Below are 12568 nucleotides of genomic sequence, written 5' to 3'. Positions count from 1 at the left end.
GGATGTATTGCCGCGTCTCACCCGTCTTACGTCTTTAGCATATTTGTGACTTGATACTAGCAACGTGTTTTATCGCGGCATTTTATGGATCGTGTAAAATATGGATATTAGAACATTTAGAACGAAACAGCACTGCCTGCTTCATCTGACTTCATGCAAACACAGACTGGCTCAAACTCAGAGATTAGAGGTTGAGGTGGAATTTATAAATCTACAGGACACTGTTTTAAGGAAGTTTAATGTTCGTACACGCCGTCTTCAGCTATTTTAAAGGTAAGTTAGCGTTGTTTTAAATTACATAAGCTTAAATGTGAAGTGTGGCTTTAGACCGTTAACAGCATTACGACGTGATTATGGTAAAGCGGCTTTTTTAAAGCTAGGACACGGTGTGCGCTGCGCTATGAAACCCATTCATTTCAATGGCTTGCGCCGCACGAGGGCGGTTCGTTGTTGCGTCGAGCAAAGCAGGAGCGCAGCGGAGCTCAGCTTGCGCTCACGCCGCGGTCGAAGTTCAATAGTTTTGGGCATAGTTTGTGGTCTTTTGCACTTTATACGGGAAATGAGCTGACAGTCTGTACCAGTTGTATGAGTGTGTGCTTGCACTGTATTTGTTGTTTTAATGTCTTGTTTTTGCAAGTTATTGTTGCTATTGCGTGCCCCCCCGTTGGAAGCCAAGTGCCCCCCTGTCAGTTATGGTCTGGCGCCGGCTCTGCGTATTTTTCTTGTTCTACCTGATCGATGAGTTCCCCATTCATTTTAATGTTAAGCTCATTTATTGTACGAGGTCTTGTTATAGAGAAACACATACATTTCGTTTTCCTCAGAATATGGATTTATTTAGCCAAGTAGACACTTTCTCAAGACTTTTAGTTAGTGTACTACCAATAACAACAGGGTTTTTGCCTGACGCATAAACCACAGTGTCATCGGCATACATTTGAAGGCCAATTTCAGGACACACTTCAGGCAGCTTGTTCACGTACAGGCTAAAGAGAACAGGCCCCAGTATGGTTCCCTGAGGCACTCCGGTCTAAATTTTACATGGGGCAGATTTTACATGATCAATATCTACATATTGTTCTCGCCCCTGTAAGTAAGACTCGAACCATGATAGTGCCTGATGTGACATGTTATAAGATGACAGTTTTGAAATAAGATGACTATAATTTACTGTATCGAATGCCCTCTTTAAGTCCAGGAATACCACACCCACGATGTTTCCTTTATCTAGTGGCAGCACAATATTTTCCAGTAATGCACAGATGGCTAATTCAGTAGAATGGTTCTGCCTGAAACCATACTTTTGGGGGTGTATATACTGATGCATTTCTAGATTATGGGCCCTATTTTAACGATCTGAAACGCGAGTGTGAAGCGCAAAACGCAAGTGACTTTGTGGGCGGATCTTGGGCGCTGTTGCTATTTCCCCGGCGGGAGAAATAACTCTTGCGCCAGGCGCAAATCAATAAGGGGTTTGTCTGAAGTAGGTTCATTATTCATAGGTGTGGTTTGGGCGTAACGTCAAATAAACCAATCAGAACGCTATCCAACATTCCCTTTAAACGCAAGGGCGCAAGTTCCATGGCGGGTTGCTATTATTATGACGGATTTACCAGGCGCACGCCAGGAGCGGTTCACAGCCGAGGAGACAGAGAAGTTGTTTTGTGTGGGGATAGGAGAAACCCGCCCAAATCAGTGTTGGTTAAACAGGTGTGGGAGGAAATAACCACAATTGTCTCATCAGCTGGCATCCCCAGGACGTTGCGCCAAGCGCTACAATGATGTCAGGAGACGGGGGAATCCCAAGCTTGCCAGCATTAATCGGGCACGCCGTGTAACGGGAGGTGGATCTGCCTCCACATATGACCTGACGCCAGCAGAGGACATCGCTGCGTCCACCCTCACCGCTGAAAGTGTTGAAGGCGGTTTGGGGGCTTTGAAATCGGACCCAAGAAACGCAAGCAGTCCAACCCCAAAGTGCACTTACAAATCCAGTTCACATACATTAAGGTTTCTTATGAAAACATTTTAATTATTATTTACATAAAATGAACGTAATACAGCCACACAACAAACTTATGAAAATATTTTAATCGTTATTTGCATGAGAATTTTTTAACGCAGCCACACAATAAATAAAAACTATCACCACAATGCTCACCACAATGATTTCACTTATCTCATGTGTTAATATTTTTTATTGTAACAATTTATGATTTTCAAAAATAACTGTTGCGTCTGTGTAGATTAGAAAAGCAAAGTGTATGCGCGTTGTGCACGCTATACATTATGGTCAAGCATGCGCCCTTAAAATAGCATAATGAACAACGTGCAACGCGCCACTGACTTAAGACTAGTTTTTTTTTTTGGTCAGTGGCGCAATTGTTTTTTGAAACTGGAAAATAGCATCAGGGATGGTTTGCGCCGGAACACGCCTCCTTTTTTGCGCTGAACCGCCCAGGGAGCGCAAGTTCATTCCCTAGTTTGCCGACGTGCGTCTGTGGAGGGAAAAAGTCAATTGCGCTGGGTGCGAGATAGGGCCCATTGAGTTAGCTGTTCTGAAACATTTTTTTCTAGTATTTTTGACATTACCGGAACTAGACTTATTGGTCGATAGTTACTAACGTCTGTGGTATTCCCGCACTTAAAGCTGGGTTTAACCAGTGCCTTTTTCCAGGCCTCTGGAAATATTCCAGTTTTATAGGGACATTTATAATCTGGGTCAATGGCTGAATAATAATTTGTGCATATTGTCGTCATATAGTTTTAAAACTTTTAAATTGCGCAATTCTTTTACTACTTGATTTCGTAAACCTTTTTAGAAAAAAAGATCTGTATCATATCTAGTTTTAAGATAGGTTTTTAGGGCAAAGTCTTGTTTTTTAAGTAACTGTCGTACTGTCGCACTTACCCATGGAAGCTGTATCTTTCTTTGTGGCCTTCTACATTGTTTTAAGAACTTTTTTAAAATGTTACCCATTGTAGAAGTAAATTTATCACAACACATATTCACTTGACTATGTTGTAAGACTTCATCCCAATAAATATTTGCTAACTCATTCTCAAATTTAACAAGATCCTTTATATTATTATTATTATTAACTTATTAGCCTTTTGGTAATATTTATATTCATTTAAAAGTTTTTTTTTTTTGTTGATAGTTTTCTGGAAATAAGTATCATGTTGTGATCTGATAAGCCACACACCAGATTGTATGTTTTTAAAACTTTTTCCAGCTTAATCTATTGCTGTCTGTGATGTTTTTGTCAGACGAGTGGGTCCATTTACAAATTGATGAAAGTCATAATTTGATGTTAGTTCTTTGAGGTGTTTGGACTGGATTTATTTAACCAGTTAACATTAATAAATAAGCGCCTCACTGTTCAATTAAAAAGATTTAAGAACTGTTTCAAAATTTTGATAAAAAGTTTGTGTGCAACTAGATGGTGGATTATACACGACAAGGATATTAAAGGAATAGTTCGGCCAGAAATGATATAGAACCCATGATTTACTCACCCCCAAGCTGTCTGAGTTGCATATGTCCATAGTTTTTCAGACAAACACATTTTCGGATATTTTAGAAAATGTTTTAGATCTTTCAGTTAATTAAATGTGAAGTTACAGGGTCTACGACCATCAAGTCCAAAAAAAGTGCGTCCATCCTTCACAAAATAAATCCAAACGGCTCCAGGATGATAAAAAAAGGTCTTCTGATGGTAATCTGCGCAGTGTTGTTGTAGAAATATCCATATTTAAAACTTTATTAACTAAAATAACTACCTTCCGTTAGCCCCTCCATCTTAGTCACGTCTGCATTCAGGATGAGAGCTTACGCAGCTTACGGAGGTTTTTCTGCTGCTGCTCTGTGCCCCCGCCCTCCGAATTTGTCATATGTCACTAAGAAAAGTGCGTACACTACGCTAATACTCTCTCCTGAATACAGAGGAGTCTAAGATGGCGGTGCTATCGGAAGGTAGTTATTTTCGTTAATAAAGTTTTAAATATGAATATTTCTACAACAACACCGCGCGGATTACCCTCAGAAGACCTTTGTTTATCATCCTGGAACCGTTTGGATTTATTTTGTGAAGGATGGACGCACTTTTTTTTGAAGGTCGTGGACCCTGTAACTTCACATTTAATTAACTGAAAGATCTAAAACATTTTCTAAAATATCCGAAAATGTGTTTGTCTGAAAAACTATGGACATATGCAACTCGGACAGCTTGGGGGTGAGTAAATCATGGGTTTAATATAATTTTTGGCCGAACTATCCCTTTAAACATCATGCGTGGGGATAAAACCATGTTTACACATAAACATTCAATTGATATGGATTCACACTGTGTGACAACTAACCCCATTGTGTAAAATGTTTTCAATCCCAGCTATCAGTTACTAGGAGTTGCTGACAGTCCCGGCGCCATGGGCGGGCTTTAGGGGGCCGTGCCCCCCCCCTGTGAGTCACTAGTGCCCGCCCTGGACGAGCCTGCCGTCTGCCTACCAGTGCTTCACACTCCAGTCGGTGGCGGTAAATGCACCATAAGTTGGTTTGCCATCCGCCATAAAAAGTCAATAGAAGAAGAAGAAGAAGAGCCTGGCGTCTCCCTTCACCTGTTTACCAGCTCCATGTCCCACCAACCAGTCCTTGCTTGTTTACACCTTTTTTTTCAATAGGCTACTGTCATTAATTAAAAGTTATTGTTTTGTATATATATTACTCCTGAATAAAAATAAAAATGTGTTTGGTCGCTGCAGTGAGACTGACATGTTATGGTTCTGCTGTTATCTTTCACTATTTTCACTGCTGAAATAACAAAAACAGTCAACATTGCGTCTAAAATGTAAGTGGCTTAATATGAATTACTTGTTTAGTGAACTGTCATGAAATCTGTCACATTTTCAACCGTGATGTGATCCTGCTTAACTGTATCATGTTATTAAAAACTCCACATTTTTACCGCAGTATGTTTAACCCACTTTGTTAACACACTGTTAACTCACTTTGTGTTTGCTGTGCTTATTTGTTTAACTTAGCGTTATTACATTATGCACTTTCGGTCGCCATTGAGACTAAATGATGCAGAATCATTATCGTGTTTTGGTGCTTGTTATTGGCGTTTTTAATCAGACTAGGCAACTTGTTCGGTCGAGCAAGTAAAATTCTCTTTCACTTGGCCTTTTAAAAAAATCCACTTGTCTCTGAAATTAAGCAGACAAGCGTTGATGTCGAGCCCTGCGACGTGTTTTTATTTGTGTTTAGACTGCTTCAGCTAGGTCTAATCTTTACGACTCCTCCGTATTGCGTTAATGGAGAGGTATGTTAGTTCTTCCTCGCTTTTTTAATTCATAATTAATGATATTATGCATTGCATTGAGGTTGATCTCATTTGTGCCCCCCCTGAAAAAATGAAATGCCCGTCTGTGAATTTGTGTCTGGCGCCGGGTCTGGTTGCTGACATGTTTAAAAATGCTGTTATGTGTGTTAGGCAACAAGACATTGATTAAAATAATATATGGTTGGATTTGATGACTTACACACCCAACTCAGAAATCGAAAAAACTGAAAGCACATATTGCTCGACCCTGTATAAATATGTAAAGTAATCATGTTACAATTAACCCTGCGTTAGTTTTTGCCCCGCTCACCCCTACAATAGACCATTTACGCAAAAAACGGAAATACGTAAACAACGGGTAAACGCAATTCCGGTATAAGCTTTGTTGTTGGTGGAGAAATGGCAGCTAGAGTGTTTCCGACTTTCCTAACTTGTCTACCGAAGTTCACCAGCGCCGATGTGGTGAAGAGTGTGGGTATACATTCGTCCACTAAAGGGAACAAACTGGATAAGGGATATAAATTCTTCCGCGCGGAGTTTATCCACAATTATCAAGGTAAGCTTTAGCTACAAAACCGGCTATAACTCCGTTTACGTTAATTGTAAATCTAGGGGTTGTGAATTTGTAATATAAGATTTAACACATCGCAGTGAATATGTCGTGTGTAAGTTATGTTTAAGTGAGATGACATGAGGTTAACATAACAACCAGTAATTTGGTGTAGCTGCTGTACTAGGTAAATGTTACTAGCAGTCTGCTGCAAAGTTGTGTATTTCTATATGAGATAACATGCAATGTTTCCTTGCTACATGCGGTTTAAGTAACAAATATACTACAGGGACAGGTAGTAGTGAGAGGTAGATGCTTCAGGTCAATGAGAGAGAGTGAGGAGCCTCACAAACTGGAGGTTTTAATATAGACAGAATGCCGGTTGGCAAAAGTTTCCCGTTCTTGCGTGTTCACTCTTCTTGCTGCGGCACTTTTTTCACTTACTGTTACTATTATATACTATTATAAACTATTATAAAGGTACGGCTGTTTCTGGTTGGAAGACGAACAGCCTTGAACACTACAGAAACGGCGACTCGTTGACTCTGCTATTTTTCGTATCTGCCGCTACGATAACAGGAAGTTGCCATACACTTTGTTGACGTATTTCCAGTCGAAAAATGCGGAAGTGCGTAAAAGGTCTATTACATACAGTACAGTGTTTCCTCTAGGATTTTTTTCAGCTGTGGCGGCAGGGGGCGCCCATGATGATTATAAATGTAAAAAAAAAAAATTAATGTAGAATATAGGCTATAGTAAACTAACATGTATTTTTTTATAATTTTCACGCTGTCATTTACTTTTCCTTATATTTATAGCATATTGCTTTTCTATGTTTGATCTAAACCGTATTTTCTTAAAAAAACTTTACACAGCTACGTACGTAGTTCGGATATTTCATTGTAGTTTTAATGTAGTGTGCATTGCAAGTTCGTCCTCGTGTTTAGCGTACAGAGCTGTTACAAAGTCATGCAGTCCTGTTTGATAATCCGCACCGCTGTGATTGACAGAACAACCGACCAGTTATCTGACATCAGCAGCAATTTTATTTCACACCCGTACCATTTGACATAAAGACTGTGACCCCGAGCCGGTCACACCGCAAATCGTGCAGTTAAATATAAACCTTTATCGGTCTTCAGACAGATCTTAAACACAAATAAGCACGGGACATTTAAAAACGAGTCGAATTTTGGTCTTGGATGTTAGACCCGCATTTTACTCTTGTCTATTGAGTCCCGACCTGCATCTACAACACAAATGACACGCAAATAGCCTATTACACCCGTTAGATCAAATATTATGCGGTTCACCCGCGGGTACCCCGACCCTGCTGTTTCGTCTGAAAACAGATAAAGCAGTCTCACAGTCTGCCTCAAGTTTCTATTACCAACGTTCTTCTCTTCCACGGGAATAATGTAAGTTTCCTTACAAACAGATTCGACTATTAATGTCTTGCAGTCGCATATAAGTAGTATTCATTATTTAGCCTTTTGTTTTTGGACAAATATCTTATCATTTAATGTGAAACTTTGTGAGTGTTGATCTAAAGCACAGACGATTGACTGACAGCTGAGCGGTCAGCAGCGCGCTGCGGTTATCTATACTGAATAACTAATGGCCAGATAAGTTGATAATATGAGTACAGTGATTCCAAATGAATGTCCAAAAAACTCGTAATATGTCAAATCAAAAGTTTAATAATGTCTTTTCTCGCAGCCCTGCGCTGTGTTGGTGTAGATATGCGCCAGTGAACATCATATGCGTGATGACCTTGCAGCTTAAAATACCCTAAATTTATAGTCATAAAGATAAAAGTAAAACAACATTCGAAACTTCAAATGATGTATTTTTATTTGTGTAAACTCACAATAAGGAGAAAACCTTGTGCTTATTTATAATCATTAAAAACATGACGTGCTTTCTGCTGGTTTGGTTTTAGAGCGCGTCACAAAAAAAGAACAGAAACTCAAATATTTTTTTATTCGTTTTGTCAATTTAATAATTATTTAAGTGCAACATATTTCGTATAGGCTTATTTATTTAATTATTATTTCTCAAACAGAAACGTAGCTTAATAATCCTCTGTTGATTTAAATCTATTCGTGCATGAAACTAAGCCCATGGAGGAAATTATGATATTTTAGGACATTTATTTATAAATGAGTGAACAACGCAAATCCGGAAAGGAATTTATTTCTAGACAGCCAGTCTCGCAGAGCGGACATTTCGGTTGCTTTTTTGCGAGCTGACGCTGTGGGTTTTGTCTAGAAGGGATACAGCAAATGCCGAAAAGTTAAGGATTAGATTTGGAGGTAGGATTATTAGGATGAAAACAGCGGTTCTGGCTAAATTAGATACAAATACATCCTACAATCGTGTGAAATTTTGTGTTTAGAGTTGGGTTTGGTTAAAGGATTAGGATAAAACAGTGCTCATCCAACGAGATTTCGTTTGCTGTATCCCTTCTATCCACAACCGCAGGCGTGGCGGGGATGTTTTAGGAGTGGCGGGCCGCCACGGTTGAATGTATATAGCGGAAACACTGCAGTATCTTACCCAATCCAAGCAGCCTGTGTCCAAAATGCAGTGTCAGGTGTTCCTTCCTCTCTAAGGCTTCGGTCTACAGGACCATCTCTTCCTTCACTCACCGCTGCTCTACAAGAAAGATGACCAAGATATGAGTACAACTACTTTTGTGGCTTTCTTAGTACTTTTTGGTGAGTATAAGTGTTGCATTGCACCTTGTCCTGCTATAGGTGATGGTGTTATTTTCATTTGCATCAATGTCATTTCCTGTTTAAGTTGCACCCCTGCCCAGTTAGCCACGCACATTTTTTTTTCTTGTTTGTACATTTTTTGAGCTATTATTCTCCTAACTCTTACTATTTGTCATTACTTTCGCTCTGCTTATTTGTAAATGGCACATGTATTCTAGATGAGAGTTTACATAAAGCAATACAAGTCCGTTCACCTAGAGCACAAAATATGGAGTTCATAAGCATTATATGTAATACGTGTGAGCACACAGGATATGTCAGCTTATAGTTTATCATCTATCAAGAACTTTCTGTGAATATATAACCTTGATAATTATTGACTGAGTGAGATTGTGTCAAAAATAAAATCAATGAGTGAAATCAAACTTTAATGCTCTTAATCTCAATATTAGATTATAACTTGAGCCTGGACTTCACTGACGGGTACATTTTTTTTCTCATACGCTTCCTATCACTTAGTTTCTAACACTGAATCAGATGCATTGTGTTAACAGAGCAAAAGGTCATGGGTTTGAACTCAAGAAACACGTACTGAAAAAATATAGGGCTTTTCACACTGCGCTCAACCCTTGAGTTTTCTTCGTTCCAAAACCCACTTTTACCCCGGGGTTAAGGATCGTTTCACTGCTTTTGTGGCACTGCTTTTGTGGGGTTAACCCCGCATTGTGGTGCCAAACGCACGCAGTGTGAAAGGAAGCAGGGTTCGTATGTTATGACCTTATTTTAACACAGCAGAAGCAGCTTATCAAGGTGTTCAGGGTAGCTTGATAATTACAGACAGGTGTGTAGGAGAAGGATTGGAGACTCCTGACCCAGGGTTTAGGAATGTACAGTGTGAAACGTCTGATTATAAATACTCAGGGTTATCTCTTAACCCCTGGTTAAGTATGAACAATGTGAAACGGTTTAGAATAACCCGGGCTAACTATTTCAAGTGTTAAAAGCCCTTACTGTATGTACACAGCATTGCTGTGTATACATAGTAATGCACTGTAATATGTGATAATGCTTTGGATATAAGCATCTGCCAAATGCAATGTAACAATTGAAACTTTTTTAAACCAAGCATTGGGTCAAAATGGGACGAACCAAGTCCATTGGTCAGAATTAGTTTGCTAATTATTTTAATGCATGTTAATGATCTCTAACTGTGTGATCACACATACATCAGCACAGAACTGCTTTGTGTAATCTAATTGACATTTGCAAATGTGAACAATCTGTGTGTTTGAAGATTCATGTTGATATTATGCAGTGCCGAAAATAGTCCCCTGCTATTGAAAGCTACCAAGGGGACTATTTCAGGCACTGCGTAATATCATTGCACCTGCTGCAGCCATGTTACGGCAGCAAAGTCCTTGATTATTATGCCAGAGTTTTTGACGAGTACATTTGTAAATTATAGTTTAATAGGTTTGGGAAGATAAAAGAAATAAAAGCAAGCATTTATATACTTTTATATGCAAAATTCATTTAGCTCTTAATATGCTTTGGATCCATGGAAGAAATGCAGAAATTTCGTAAACATTAGGTTTATCAGGATCATTGCAACTGTTGTTGCATTCAAAGGATGTAACAACCACCACAATGTTGCAATGCTGTTACAAACCAAAGAATGTAATCACACATAATTGTTACTTATACCAATTTTTGGCTTCAATAAAGCATAAAAAAATCTGTAAATCAGATGTCATTGTTTTACATACCACACATAATCCTCTATGCCCATATACACACCGCATCTGTGGAGCTACATATCCCTGTCCCCATCGAGCACAGACTGCGTTATTCATAATATCTACATTTGCCTTTGACTTGCAGGACAGCCATTTGCCACATCACCCCAGCCTGCAACACTGCAGACAATGCCCACATTGATCTCCACAGGTGTTGTTGGTATAGAGATCATCTTGATGTTTTTGTTTAGTTTGACTTTTTTTATTCAGCAGTGATCCAACAACACATTCATCTTTACAGAAATTAGATGAGATAGAACTACATGTGATTATATTGCATTATATGTTTTGTGATGCTTGGATAGCAATATTGAGTGAAGTTGTTTACCTTCAGAATTATCAGGTCGGCTATTTCAGGTGTCCACGAATTGGGGTTGAATGAATGCCTGTTATAAGTACTCACACTAATGCGGACATGGTTTGCCCCCTCTGCTTTCTAAATCATGTACATCGGCCACAACTGTCAGAATCTCGTTGCTGTGGAAATAAATAAATATTATTAAACAATATATTTAACCTTTATCAGTTTTTTTTAAAGATTTTTCAGGTCTTTATAAAGATTGTTTAGGGAGCGTGTTAATTTTGTAACAGATGCCATGATGAACTATATTGTTGTTTTTGACCTTTAACTGTCACGGTTAAATCTGTGTCATGTTTTGTTTCTGTTCTGATCATTAGCACCTGGACATTCATTGATTAATCACCTGATTCATTCCACCTGTTTGTCATTAGTCTGTGTATTTATACCTGTGTTTGTGCAATACTGACTGCCGGTTCATTGTCATTTCTTCCATGTCTGTTCACGTTGGATGTTCCTGTGTTCATTACCTGCCCGTTGTTTGATTCCCGTGTTTTATTTCATGTTTTATTATTAAATGTCCTTATGTTTTGTGAACTCTGCACTTGTGTCTTTACTTCTGTTCCCCGTCTTGACATTAACCCTGTCTGTGAAATCCTGGCTAAAGTTTCAAAATCTAATAATGAGATTTGAAACATCATGGTTTGATTTCAATCTTTGACAGGATCTTACTCAGAAAGTATTAAAGATATCATGGTTATATTTTACTGTGTTCTTTACAATATTTTATAGAAAACAGTAAATCACAACAAAAGAACTTTCGCTGGGATTATATTTCATAATGTATTCTGCAGTGTGCAGCAGTCAAGACAAACTGATCAGAAATGAGGAATCCTCCACAAACATGTCTCCTATTCTTCTAAACAGAAACCATGTAAGTGTCACAGGTCGAAGCGGACCACAGGTGTCATGAGTCTCGCCCCTCCCTAGTTTCCACCTTGAGGAGGTCCCAAAAGCACCCCAATGACCAGACACACAAGAGCGTAAGTAAACTTTAACTTTATTTAATTTAATTAAAATATCGGTTAAGTCTTCCGAGAGGGTGCGCCTTTCTCCCACGTGACTTTATCCACTGTTTCCAGCTGATACTGGTTTCTGTGTTTCAGGTTGACTTCCCGTGGCGCCTTTCCTCCTTCCTGAGGCAAAGAGAGAGACACGGTGAGTAACACGTTGGACTGATGTGAGTACCTTGTGCCGCGGCGTCCGCTTCCGGGGCCCCCGCTCGGGAGACACCTAGGCGATGGGCAGATGGAGTTTCCAAGGCCAACTGGACTTCCTTAGGACGCAAAGATGGTTAGTATTCAGCTCTCCATGTATGCACAGAAAGGTAAGTAGCTTGGGTGTACAGAGGTGGATGCACAGGGGTAGCTGAACCTTCTCTTTGGGCGTACCAGGACGTATCCGAGGTAGGTAGCTTGTAGCTGGAACTTACAGGTGGGGGTTCAAGGTAAGTACTCTTAGTGTACAGACGGGGTAACTGGAGCTTCACTTTGGACACAGAGGGGCGTATTCACAGGTAAGTAGCTTGTAGCTCGGGCATACAGGTGCGTGTTCAAAGGTAAGTAACTCTTAATCTGGGCATACAGGTACGTATACAGGTACATGTACAGGAAGGGTAACTGGGTCTTCACTCTGGACATACGGCACTGAATGGTACTGCAGCTTTTTCAAATGCAAAACGTGTTATCTGTAGATGCAAAAAAGTTTAGATGTAGTTTAACAAACAAAAAATATATTTATAATACACGTAGAAGTCATACTGCAAGCTAAGTCAATAATATTACATAAGAGCTGTTACCTGT

General features: G+C 39.4%; 1 protein-coding gene across 1 annotated transcript in view; it reads right to left on the bottom strand.

Moving 5' to 3' along the window:
* Positions 1 to 8587, bottom strand: part of LOC135728281 (granzyme F-like) — a 29574-nt gene extending 20987 nt beyond the window's left edge. Inside the window, exon 1 of the mRNA XM_065246466.2 lies at positions 8452 to 8587. The gene's annotated coding sequence lies outside the window, so the exon portion shown is untranslated. The remainder of the gene's footprint in view (positions 1 to 8451) is intronic.
* Positions 8588 to 12568: the final 3981 nt, after the last annotated feature.

The sequence above is a fragment of the Paramisgurnus dabryanus genome, chromosome 24 (genome assembly GCF_030506205.2).
Source record: "Paramisgurnus dabryanus chromosome 24, PD_genome_1.1, whole genome shotgun sequence".
Lineage (NCBI taxonomy): Eukaryota > Metazoa > Chordata > Actinopteri > Cypriniformes > Cobitidae > Paramisgurnus > Paramisgurnus dabryanus.
Note: the sequence above shows the minus strand (reverse complement) of the source record. Positions and strands in the feature narration are given on the sequence as shown.